The sequence below is a fragment of the Microtus oregoni genome, unplaced genomic scaffold, assembly GCF_018167655.1.
Source record: "Microtus oregoni isolate MIOR12 unplaced genomic scaffold, Mior012 000163F_ref0000286, whole genome shotgun sequence".
Lineage (NCBI taxonomy): Eukaryota > Metazoa > Chordata > Mammalia > Rodentia > Cricetidae > Microtus > Microtus oregoni.
Window position 1 is genome coordinate 276,383 of NW_024544818.1, and position 12,003 is coordinate 288,385.

Consider the following 12,003-nt stretch of genomic DNA (forward strand, 5'->3'; position numbering starts at 1 on the left):
ATTGTGTTGGTATTAGAAATACTCAACCTGCTCAATAAGAAAATACTGGGAGGTGGGGCTGTAGTTTAGTGGTAGAGTGGATGTGGCATGTGTTAGACCCTCTGTTCCGTCCCTACTACCAAAGGGAAGGGAAGTACTAAAGAGATTTCTTAGGGCTGAAGTAAACAAATACTAAGCAATCATTTGAATCCACATAAGGAAATAAAGACCACCAGGAAGAATGACTACAGAAGTGCATATAAATGTCAAAAAATGTAAGCTAGGCATGGTAGAATTATGAATTCAAAGACTGAGCTACATAGTGAGATCCTGACTCAAAGAAAGAAAAAAGAAAAATGTATTTTCCTTTGCAATATTTTTGCTATATAATTTAAGAGACAGATGCCCCAAATAAGAATTAAAATCTGCTTTGATATGTTTACAAGAAATAAAGACATGGTTTGTATGTCAATAGCAACACAAAGGAGGGGTGAGGAAATTGAGCCATATAGGAACAAAGTGTGTGTATGCTATTGAAGTTAAACAACTGTTATGAATCCGAATTACATTGTTAAAGGTTACAGTAAGCCAGAGATTCACAGTGAGACCTGTTTCAAAAAAACCAAAGGGGGAAAAAGGTAAGGTACTAATTGTAATCCCTAGGCAATCACTAGAAAAATTAAGTGTGTGTGTGTGTGCACATACAAATACACATTTACATTTGTTTAAAACATATATTTAATAAGAAGACTTAAATTTTATTCTTGAAGGTACCTATTTAAAAATTGGGCAGAGATGGGAGAATAGAGGAATAAAAACTCTAAAAGTTATAGAAAATGGATTATAATGTGACATACATAGACTATGTTTTACCAATAGTTAATATTAAGTGCAAATGAGCAAACATTGCTATTAAGTTAGAGATTGATGAGGCTAAGGATGTAGCTTAGTTGGTAGGGTGCTTTTCTAGCACCCATTAAATCCTGGGCCCAATGCCCAGCACCTTATAAACTGGGTATGATAATCCATGCCTTTAATTCCAAGCCCTTAACAGGTACAGAAAGGAGAATCGGAAGTTAAAGGTCATCATCAACTACATACATAGTGAGTTTAAGGCTATCCTTAGATACATATGACCCTATCTCAAAAGAAGTCAGAGATTGGCAAAATACATTTTAAATAATCCAGCTATATACTGTTCATAAGAAAGATGCTTTAAACTCAAAAATATACATAGGTTGAAAGTAAAGAGATAGTGACAGAAACATCATATGTAAGTAACCAAAAGTATTAAAGCTAGCTATACTAATAAAATCATAAATATTTGCAATATAATAACAAGACAACAAAATAGATCCAATTAAAACTAGAACTGAAGAAAGAAATAAACAATGCAATAATAATAGTTGGAAATACCTATAGCCTACTTTCAATAATGTATTGAATAACAAGACAGAAGATCAGCAAGAATAGAGATTTATGAGAAAAAAATGAAAAGACAACCAGGACATTGTCTTCAAGAATGTGTAGAATATTTTCCAGGATATTTCATTGTCGGGCCACAAAACTTGATTGAAAAGGATTGCAATCATACAAACATACCTTGGAATTATCTGGAAAAGAGCCAGTCGTGGTGGCACACACCTTTAATCTCAGCATTTGGAGGCAGAGGTAGGTGGATCTCTGAGTTAGTTCTAGGCCATCCTGGTCTACAGAGTGAGTTCCTTCTAGGTAGCCAGGGATACAAAGAGAGACCCTGTCAAAAAAACAAACAAAAAATGAAATAAAATGGAAAAGAATGAAATTAGAAATCAATAGAAGGACACCAAATGAATTCATTTACAAATATGTAGAAATTAAACAACACACTTCTGAATAATATAAAGAGTTAATTTGGGAAACTGTATTTGTTAGGGTACCTCAGAGAAAGAAGACATGTGTATATGTATGGATGGATATATGTCCAATCTGAGGGCAGAAGAGGACTAATTTCACAGTTCAGCAGTCAGGCTATAGAGGAATGGTCAGAAGTGGTTAAAAAAGAAATTTCATGAAAAGTTGTAGAGTAATTTGGAATCGAAGATAATATGCTAAAACTTATGTAATAAGCACACACATACATACATACAGTTATGCATAAAGAATTTATGTAACACAATGAAAGCAATTATGTGAGGGAAAATTGTAGCTGCAAATGCCTATTTAACAACAGAAAAGATGTATAGCAATTTGAAACCTAGCCTTTCATTTTCAGAAAATAGAGTGCTGGGTTGCATCAGAAAGTAGACAAAGAGTTTCTAACTAAACCCAAAGCAAGCGGGGTAAAAGAAATAATAAAATTTTGATAAAGAAAAATAAAATAAGGGGCTAGAGATTTGGCTCAGTGGTTAAGAGCACTGACTGCTTCTCCAGAGGACCCAGTTTCAATTGCAAGCACTGGCATGGCAGCTCACAACTGTCTGTAACTCCATTCCCATGAGATCTGAAATGGTTGGTTTGTTTGTCCTCCAAGGGCACCAGGTACACATATGGTACACAGACACACATGCAGACAAAGCATTCATACGTAAAAATAAAGAAATACAAACCAGAAAAGATGGCAGCAGTTTGAGACAAGGTCTTATTTTGTAACCCTGGCTGTTCTGGAACTCACTAGACTGGCCTCAAACTCACAGAGATCTGTCTGCCTCTGCCCCCTGAGTGCTGGGATTAAAAGTATGTGTCACCATGCACAGCTCCATAAAAATATTTTTAATAATTTATTTTTATTTTATGTGTATTGGTGTTTTGCCTGCATGTATGTCTGTGTGAGGGTGTCAGATCCCTGGAACTGAAGTTATAGCAGTTGTGAGCTGCCGTGAGGGTGCTGGGAATTGAACCCGGGTCCTCTGGTCAGTGCTCTTAACCGCTGAGCCATCTGTTCAGCCCCCAGAAAAAATAGTTCTTAATTAATGAAGTTAGTTCTTTGAAAATTTCACCAAAACTGACTGAAGTTTAAATAAATTCACAAAGGAAAAAAGAAAAAGTGAGTCAAATTATGTGAGTAGGCCATCAAGATGCCCAGGAATTTGGTTAAACATTTCTGGTTATGTCTGAAAGCATTTTTCTGTACGAGATTAGCTCTTGGGTCAGTAGACCAAGTAAAGAGATTGCCCTGTGCAAAGTAAGTAGACATTATCCAGTCCATTGAGACACTGAGTAGTAGAAAATGCAAAGGAAGAATTCTCTCTCTTCCGATACCTCTGCCTCTCCTTCCCGAGTCTGACTGCAGAGCTATGACATTAGTCTTCCTCTGCCCTCAGACTGCATATGCATGCATGCTTTTTCCTTTCTTTGGAGAAACCTAACAAATACAACTGCCCAACTCATTCTGAGTCCAGCATTACCCTGATACCAGACCCAGCTGTGAATAACAGCAACAGCACCAAGAACCATATAGTATGAATGTAGCTTAGTTTTAGAACATCTGCTTAGCATGCGATCCCTGCATTTGATCCCTGGCACCACAAAAGAAGAGAAAGAAGGATTCAGAGCTGACTGTGGGGTACACAACTGTAATTCCAGCACTCTGGAGGTGCACCTACATATACACATGAACACATGCGTGTGTGTGCACAGACATGATACACAGTAGCAAACGTTCACTGTAAACATGTAGAAAAAAGTAAAGCCTTCATGTATTGTTAGCAGGAACCTAAAACATTGCTACCACTTTAGAAAACAGTCTGGCAGCCTCTTAAAAGTTAAAGTTACCAAGTAACCTAGGAATTCTCCTCTAAGGTGAATAACCACAAGTGCTCCCATGAAAACTATATACAGATTCTCGTAGCAGCACTGTTCACAAGAGCTTAAAGCAAAGTAACCCCAAGTGCCCACCAACTAATGTATGGATAAACAAAAAGTATATCTAAACATACATGCACATACACAGACACATTCCTTGGTATCCTTGGTACATTGATTCCAAGACCCTCAGAATACCCAATCTCAGGATGTTGAAGTCACTTATATAAAATGGCTCGGTATTTCAATATAGCCTTATGTACATCCTCCTGTATAATTTAAATAGTATCTATTTTACAGCACCTAACAAAATGTAGGCACCAGGCAAATAGCTGTTATACTGTGTTTTCTAGACAATAGTAATGAAAGATTTGTTTTTTCTGAATATTTTTAATCCATTTTGTTGAAACTGTGGGTGTGAAATAGGATGGATGGAAGGAACGAAGGAAAAATAGATCTGGAGGATATCAAGAGGCAACTCAGTGTGTGTGTGTGTGTGTGTGTGTGTGTGTGTGTGTGTTTAGATTTTATCTATTATTTGACTGTTTCTTCTTTGGGCTCTGTGAGCATAAACACAGTCGTAAACATAATAAAGTACTGATACAACATAGGTAAACCTTAAAAAGCTACACCAAGTGAGGAAAAGACACAAAAGGCATTTATATAAATTGTCCAGAATCTGCACATCCATAGAAACGGAAAGCAGATTTATGGTTGCCAGGAGATGGAGGAAGGGGAAGTGAATGCCTAATGGACATGGGACTTTCTTCTGGAGTCATGAAAATGATCTAGGATTAGATACTGGTTGCACAGTCATGTAAATATACTTCTTGTAAACGTACTAAATCATGTGTGTAAAAGAGTGAATTATGTTTCGAAGGACAGAAGGACAGATTCGACTCATGGGTTGTTATTTGCTGACTCTGGGTCTAAAACAATGGCTTTTGAATCACACACACCAGATTGGAGTCGAATTTTCAACCTACAAGCTCTGTGGCCTTGGACAAGTTACTTAATAGCTTTAAGCTTCACTTCTTTATATAATGAGACTATGTCCAGTACCCCCCTCTTATTGTGTGAGGATAAAGTTGAGTCAGATATAACTCTATGAAGTTAGTCTTCTCTCCAAGGCCTTGAGCTGGCCAGCTTTCAAAGCACACGAATGAATAAAAGACTTAGCTCTACCACTGATTCAGGATAACAAATAACAACAGCAGGCCTTTTTATACACACTTATTGTATATCAGATACTAGTCTAATTCCTTTTCAGAAATGTATCATATTCAACACATATAAAGTGTTATCAGCCTCATTTTCCATATGAAAACTGAAGCATAGAAAATATAAGTAGCTTATTCCAAATCACAGAAATAGCAAAAGGTAGACCCAAAATTAAAACCCAGGCAGTCAGGATCCAAGTTGACTGTGAACCATCATCATCAAGTTTAAAATAAATTCAGGGATATTAGTCCCATTTTTCCCTTTGATGTTTAAGTACACACTGACAACTCTGTTTCCCAGTACTTCATTGAGGGTGCATCCTAAGTCTCTAGTGATGCTCTGCTAGAAAGCATATCCATCCATCCGTCCATCCATCCATCCATCCACTCCCCTATTCATCAACATGTACAAGCCCCCCACCATGATCTCGGCCCTGTGCAGAGATAAAAGACACATATCCTCCAAGAGCTTCATCTATCAGTAAGTGAATTATAACCCCCAATGTTCTACACTTTAGTAGAGACTGTATGCAAGGGCGCAATGGAACATGAGAAGACCCCCCCAGATGGCATGGAGTTAGGAAGGGAGAAGGGCCTGTCATCACTCCCTGGAGGAAGCAGCAGCTGGAGATTTCAAAAGAGCCATGTGACTTACTGAGGTGGAAGGGGTCAGAATGAAATCAAGAATGAGGTTAAAGTATATAAACAGGCTAAAAGGCTCGGGGTCCCTTGGTAAAATGTGGGGAACATAGCTAAAAGCCTGGTTGCAGTAGGCAGGGGACATACCTGAAACAGCCCATAAAGGCCCAAGTGTCAGGCAAGTTTGGTCCTGAACTCTGCAGCACTCCCTATCCCCCTTACCCTACTTTATTTTCCACTGCAATACTTTTCAGCATCTGCAGTGTTCTACAGCTGCTTGTAATTTACTGCATGTCTCCTCCCACTAGAGCAGTAGTTCTCCACCTGTGGATCGAGACCCCCTTTAGGGGTCACATCAGGTAGCCTGCATAGCAGATCTTTACATTACGATTCATAACAGTAGCAAAATTCCAGTTATGGAGTAGCAACGAAATAATTTTGTGCTTGTGGGTCAGCACAACATGAGGAACTGTACTAAAGGATCGCAGCATTAGGCAGGTTGAGAACCACCGATTTTAAATGTGAGTTCCCTTGAGGACTTTACTTAGTGCTGTATCCCTTATGCTTACTACTGGTATTCTTTGGCCTTGCCAAGCTAAGGATACTCAGTATATATTCTTTGGTAAATGAATGAGTGGAATAAATGCACAAATTCATGTCCCAGGAACTCCCGGAAAGACAAAGACAATTAACAAACATTGCCCAACCTCTGGGGGCACAGGCTAGCAAGAGACCTAGTACACAGACGTGAACACCCATTCCTTGCTCTCTCTCCTTATTGACTTTCTGACTTCTCTTTCAGAACTTTCGCACTGTCTTGTAACCATCCAAAATTCTCTATCACTTCCACACATTTCTCTATGCCAGGCAGGACTTCTGCTTTCCAAAAGTGTCTCATGTCCCAGCATACACCTCCCACCTAAGTCTCCCCAAGCAAAATCCCATTCTCAGAGGCTCCTGCATGTGCTAGGTAGTGGTAACATGACCAAATTAATTTTTACCATGTGTGAACCCATACCAGAGCAGTCTGTGATACATAATTTTTAGTTTTTATTATGGTAACTTTTAAGCATATATGAAGGAGAGGAAAAATAAGGACAGTGGACCACCATGTACCTGCCACCTCCTGGTTTCACCAATTATCAACATCCACCATTTTTATTCTGTCCTCCATTTTTTTTCTGTAAAGGACGAGTAAATGTGTGTTTCTAGTAGATAAGGGTCTAGGGTATGCTAGGAATTGAATCCATGACCTTAAAAGCACTAAACATGCACTCTACCACCAAGATACATTCCCATCCCAATAATGACCTTTACTTAATATAATCACAATACAATTATCAAATAGCATAATTAATAATATCATCACCTAATATTAGTGTCTGTCACATTTTGCCCAATAATCTAGGGGAAAATAACATTTTAATATAGATTTGTTCAAGCTGGAATCTAAACAAGACCAAAAAATTTTAGGTTCAAGGCTGGTTGGTAGAATTTCCAACCTCATGGAAAATAAGACTATTCATCTTGAAGCCTTGTGAACATTCCAGATTCTCTAACCCCAGGGGGCAGCCACCCCTTGGCCAGAGAAAACAGCCATTCAAGATCCACACTCCTGTTCAAATATATCTTCTGTTCCCTACCAAGGGGTAAAGGAACGGGGTGAGGAAAAAAGGGGGAGCCAGAAGAACACCATGTCTCCTGCCCACCCAACCCCAGTCCTGACCCCCAATTGGCTGACCTCAGACATCTCTGGTTTAGCTGTATAAAAATAAATCATAATCACACTCATTCCTGGGGGGTGCTTGCCATTATTATGTCTAATTACACTACAGTACAATAACCACTATGAATATCATTAAATATGTGTCAGATTGACTTTGTCATGAGTGTTAGTTGATTTCAATACTAAACTGCACAGTTTTCAGAACTCACAGTTCCTGGTCCCTCTTGGGAAGCAGGAGACCAGCTGTTGGCCAGCCCACAGCCAAGCATCCCTTTCTGTAGTTTTCAGTCCAGTTGCCTGCCATGTGTGTCCACTTTGGATAACCTGGTTCAGAGGTGCTGGCCTGCCCTTTCTCCCCAGGGACTGTAACACAGGAAGCTTCACCTGGCCTAGCTAACTCAGTCAGTAGAGCATGATACTCTTAATCTCAGGGTCATGGGTTCAAGCTCCATGTTGGGTACCATTTGTTGTAGCAGTTTCTGTCCTGCCCAATCACCCAGCCATTCAGTCTCAAAGAAACACACAGAGACTTATATTAATTATAAACTGTTTGGCCTATTAGCTCTGGCTTATTAACTAGCTCTTACAATTTAAATTAATCCATAATTCTTGTCTATGTTTAGCCATGTGACTTGGTACCTTTTCTCAATGAGGCATTCTCATCTTGCTTCCTCTGCATCTGGCTTGTGACTGACTCTGTCCTACCTCTTCCCAGAATTCTCTCAGTAGGGTCACCCCACCTATACTTCCTGCCTGGCTACTGGCCAATCTGTGTTTTATTAAACTAATATGAGTGACAAAATTTACAGTGTACAAGAGCATTCTCCCACAGCAACTGTATGTCTAGGCTTGAGGCAGAGTAAGTTACACAGAAAGAAATGGCCAGAATAGCAAGAGCTTACAGATTTCAGCAATACTACTTTTCCCCCCATCCACAGGGATATAAGTCAAGTTTATTGACTCATCTCATACCATATTTTCATTATTCTTTCCATTTTGGAATGTGAAATTAGCTGATATGTCCAAAGCCATTGAGTTCATTGTTAGCAGAGTCAGACGAAGAATCCAAAGTTGTAGGTGATGAGCCAGAGCTGTAGAAGCCACAGCCCCAGCAGACTCCACCCACAAGGCATTCCTCTATGGTAATGAGTGCATTGTAAATTTTCAAACCTACTCACTTGTGCTACTGGGCAACTCACAAGAAGCAAGCCCGGGGAAGTTGAGTTGAGAGCCGGAGTGGGGAACAGCACTTTCCAGCTCACATTTGTTAGCTTGGAAAACTAAGTCGAGGCCTGCGCCAGGAAGCTGTCTAACGCTGTACCTCCTTGCATATTTTCTGGCCACTCCAGCAGAAAATTTGTCATTGCTTGCTGGCACCAAGGTAGTCACTAATCAGGTACACCCAGTGTTGAAGCAGGGATAATATAGCCGGAGGCCTAATGGGACTTCCCCCTGGCTCCTGTACAAACCCAGTGAGTGAGTTCAGGCCATCTCTGTGTGCTGCTGTGTGCTAAGAGAGCATCTTTGTTCCAGGTGGTTCTGGCTCCTAACAGCTGCACTCCTGGCCTAATGGGGAAGAAATGCCAGTAAACAGTAAGACAGAGTGAACCAGAGGGCTGCAAAAGGCCTTGTGGGGGCCCAAAGGAATAAACAGGGAAAAATGCCTTTGGAGACTCAGTGAAGACTTCAAAGAGGTTATGTTTGAGCTGAGTCTTGAAAAATGAGTTGTAGTGGTTTAGGTGGAGAAGGGAGGTATGGGCATTCTTTGGAAAGGAGATAGCCAAAAAGCAGGGCGGTATGACAAAGCATGAAGGAACCCAAGATCCTTTTATAGCTGGAGAATAAAAAAGTGGCCATTAATGTACCTAGTAGTGTTAATAGTTTAAAGTCAGACTTCAAGGTGGACCATAACTCCTGCTTACTGGTTCTCTGTGAACTTCGCTTCCCTGCCTTGCTTTTGTAACTGTCTGTTGTCCTTTTCTCAGGAAACTTAACTCAAAAGCTGATCTAAAAGATGCCATTTCATTTTGATCATTCTAAATTGTGTGACATCACACTGGCCCCCTGATTGGCTTAACTCTGTACTATTCCAGTTTTTTTTTTTTTTTTTTTTGGAATTGCAAAAGAACTTTTCCCCCTTAGAGTCAAACCCAAGAAAGCTAAGCCTACTCCGGAAAAAAAAAAGGCATAGAATCTCTGCAGCCTCTGGACTCTGTGCTCGACTTTGGCTGCTTGCGTCTGTTGACCAAATGCTATATTTGTTTAGCTGCTAACTGTCATCTTCATTTGAGGGACATTAAAACTCTGTTGGTTGAGTGTGGCAAGGTGCTGAATCATCCTTGTGTGGACTCTTAAATAAACCTAGGGGACAAGACTAAGTGTACCTTCGCTAATCGGTTGATGAGCAATGCTATAGAACCTTGAAGAGACACGACAGCCAGACCTGCCTGCGTTAGAGGCTTTTGTCAGGGAAGCCAAAGTCCTTCACTTGGCTAACCCCCTAGAGATTTTTCTCCGGATTTCTTCCTTTGATCCTTAGAAACAATTCTTGAAGGATGATGAGGTAGAGATTCATGTCCCCTTTTTATCAGTGAGGAGACTGAACCTTGAAGGATTAACTGATAGCAAGTGGCTCCCATGTTGGAAACCGAGCTCTGGCAGCAGTTCTGAGGAGCCTTCCTGCAGTGAGTGGACCAGGGCACTACTAACACCTTTATAGGACAGTCAGCCACATTAAGGCCACCTCTGTGGACCGGATTCTGCGTGCTCTTCACAGGGAGCTCTCCTTCAGTGGTACCTCCGGATGTTGACCATGTTTGTCCCCAACCCATGCAGCAAGGAGATAAATAGTGATAAAGAGCAGCCTTGGCAAGCAAATCCCCCTCTAAGACATAAGCCACTCACTCCCTTCTCACCAGCATGATCAAGTTCACCCTGTATAAATCTATTTTAGTGTATTTTAATTGCTTGTAAACTGAGTGTTTCCTGGATATGCCACTGACCATGAATAATGAGAGTCATTTCAGTGACTGGGTTTTCGAAAGTGAATGGGCAAGCAGACAAGAAGGGCTGCTGCTCAGAAGCGAGAGTCGTTTGTTAAAACCCGAGCAGGAGCGTTGCTCTCAGCCTTCCCCAGGCTTGTTTTGGTTTTGACACGATGGCACCAGAGCCGCCTGTTTTTCAGCTACTCTGGCTGCCCTTCATTTTTTATGCATCTCTCATGTTAAGTAATGCCAGCTGTTGTCAACAACCAGGCACAACTGGCCACATGTCAGAGTCATTCATTCACCCAGCAAAACTGGACAGGCTAGTACAGATGTCAGGAATGCACCAAAAGCTAGGGCCCAGTCCCTCTGTGGGGTGGGCAATGCCTAGTAAAGGAAAGAGATACATAAACAAACTGGCACGCTGAAATGTGATAAGTGTAGAACACTGGCCAGCGAGCTGGGAGGCGATGGGAGGAACTTAGTCTATCATGGGACCTGGAACCATGTAGCAAAGAGCTAACCTTCAGGAGGGGATCAGGGGAGACAGTGGAGTTGAGCAGATAAAAGAGTGGGAGAGACACTACAGTTCAATGGGTCCACAGAGAAAGGGCCTCAGACCAGCCTTGGTATAAGATAAGGCTTGAAAAGCCCATTGGCTGGAACAGACTGAAGGCCTTTGTGTGTCTTGTTTTTGCATTGGACTTGGCCTTGAAGTCAGTGGTGGAGCCTAGGACAGTTCTTAAGCAAGAGGAATGACATGATCAGTTCTGAGTTTGTGACAGAAAACTCAAAGCCTATGGGAATATAAGTTACAGGCTGACTCCAAGTGCATGACTTTATTTGGCTTCGTCTTCCCTATGGCCTACAGGAGCCCTTTGCCTGCACTTCTGCGGTAGCACTTCTTAGATCACAGCAACTGATCGTTCCATGCACTCGTGAGGGCAGGACCTGAGTCTCATTCCTAAGCATATATGGACATGCTTAGGAATCATACCTTACTCATCCTTTTGAAGATAGCTCTACTGCTTCCCATCTCCTCATGAACCTTACCTATTGTCCAGTCCTCACGCTCACAGTCTCCACTTCTCACTTCAGAATTCCCATCATCCTAGACAGGCAAGTGCCCTCTGCCATTCCCTTCATGTAGGTATTCTTGCCAGTGCCTGCATTCCCTACTGCATGATATGCCTTCAAGGCCATAGGCCTTCACCACCATTGTATCCTAGCACCTAGCACAGTGCATCTGCCAGGAGATAAGTATCCAGTGTTGTCAGAGTCTACAAAGTACATCAGGAGAGAATGGCAATCCTGGGCGTACCCCAGGCTCGTTCTATCTCTTCGCACACAGTTAGACAGAAGGGATTTATTTCATTTGTTTTTTGGGGAAAAAAAATCATTGTTCATCAAACAATGAAAAGATCACAGTGAGGGATATCTTGTAAGCCAGAGTATTGAAAGTATTTTGAAAGCAGAAAACCTACTGCCTCCAAGCAAAGCATACGGACACTAACCTGGTCAGGGTCATAAATTCAAATCTCTGCTAAGGGGCCTGTTGCGTGGTGGGACTCACCCACGGTGCTGAGTGAACAAAGAAAGGTGGGCATTCTCCATGAAGGGAGTTAAACTGGATTAGGTCTACTTGGAACACATTAAGCTTTGTAGACCAAGA

General features: G+C 41.2%; 1 protein-coding gene across 1 annotated transcript in view; it reads left to right on the forward strand.

The window, feature by feature from the left end:
- LOC121445188 (histone deacetylase 8-like) overlaps window positions 1–12,003 on the forward strand; it is a 222,410-nt gene that overhangs the window by 176,426 nt on the left and 33,981 nt on the right. The window lies entirely within an intron of this gene.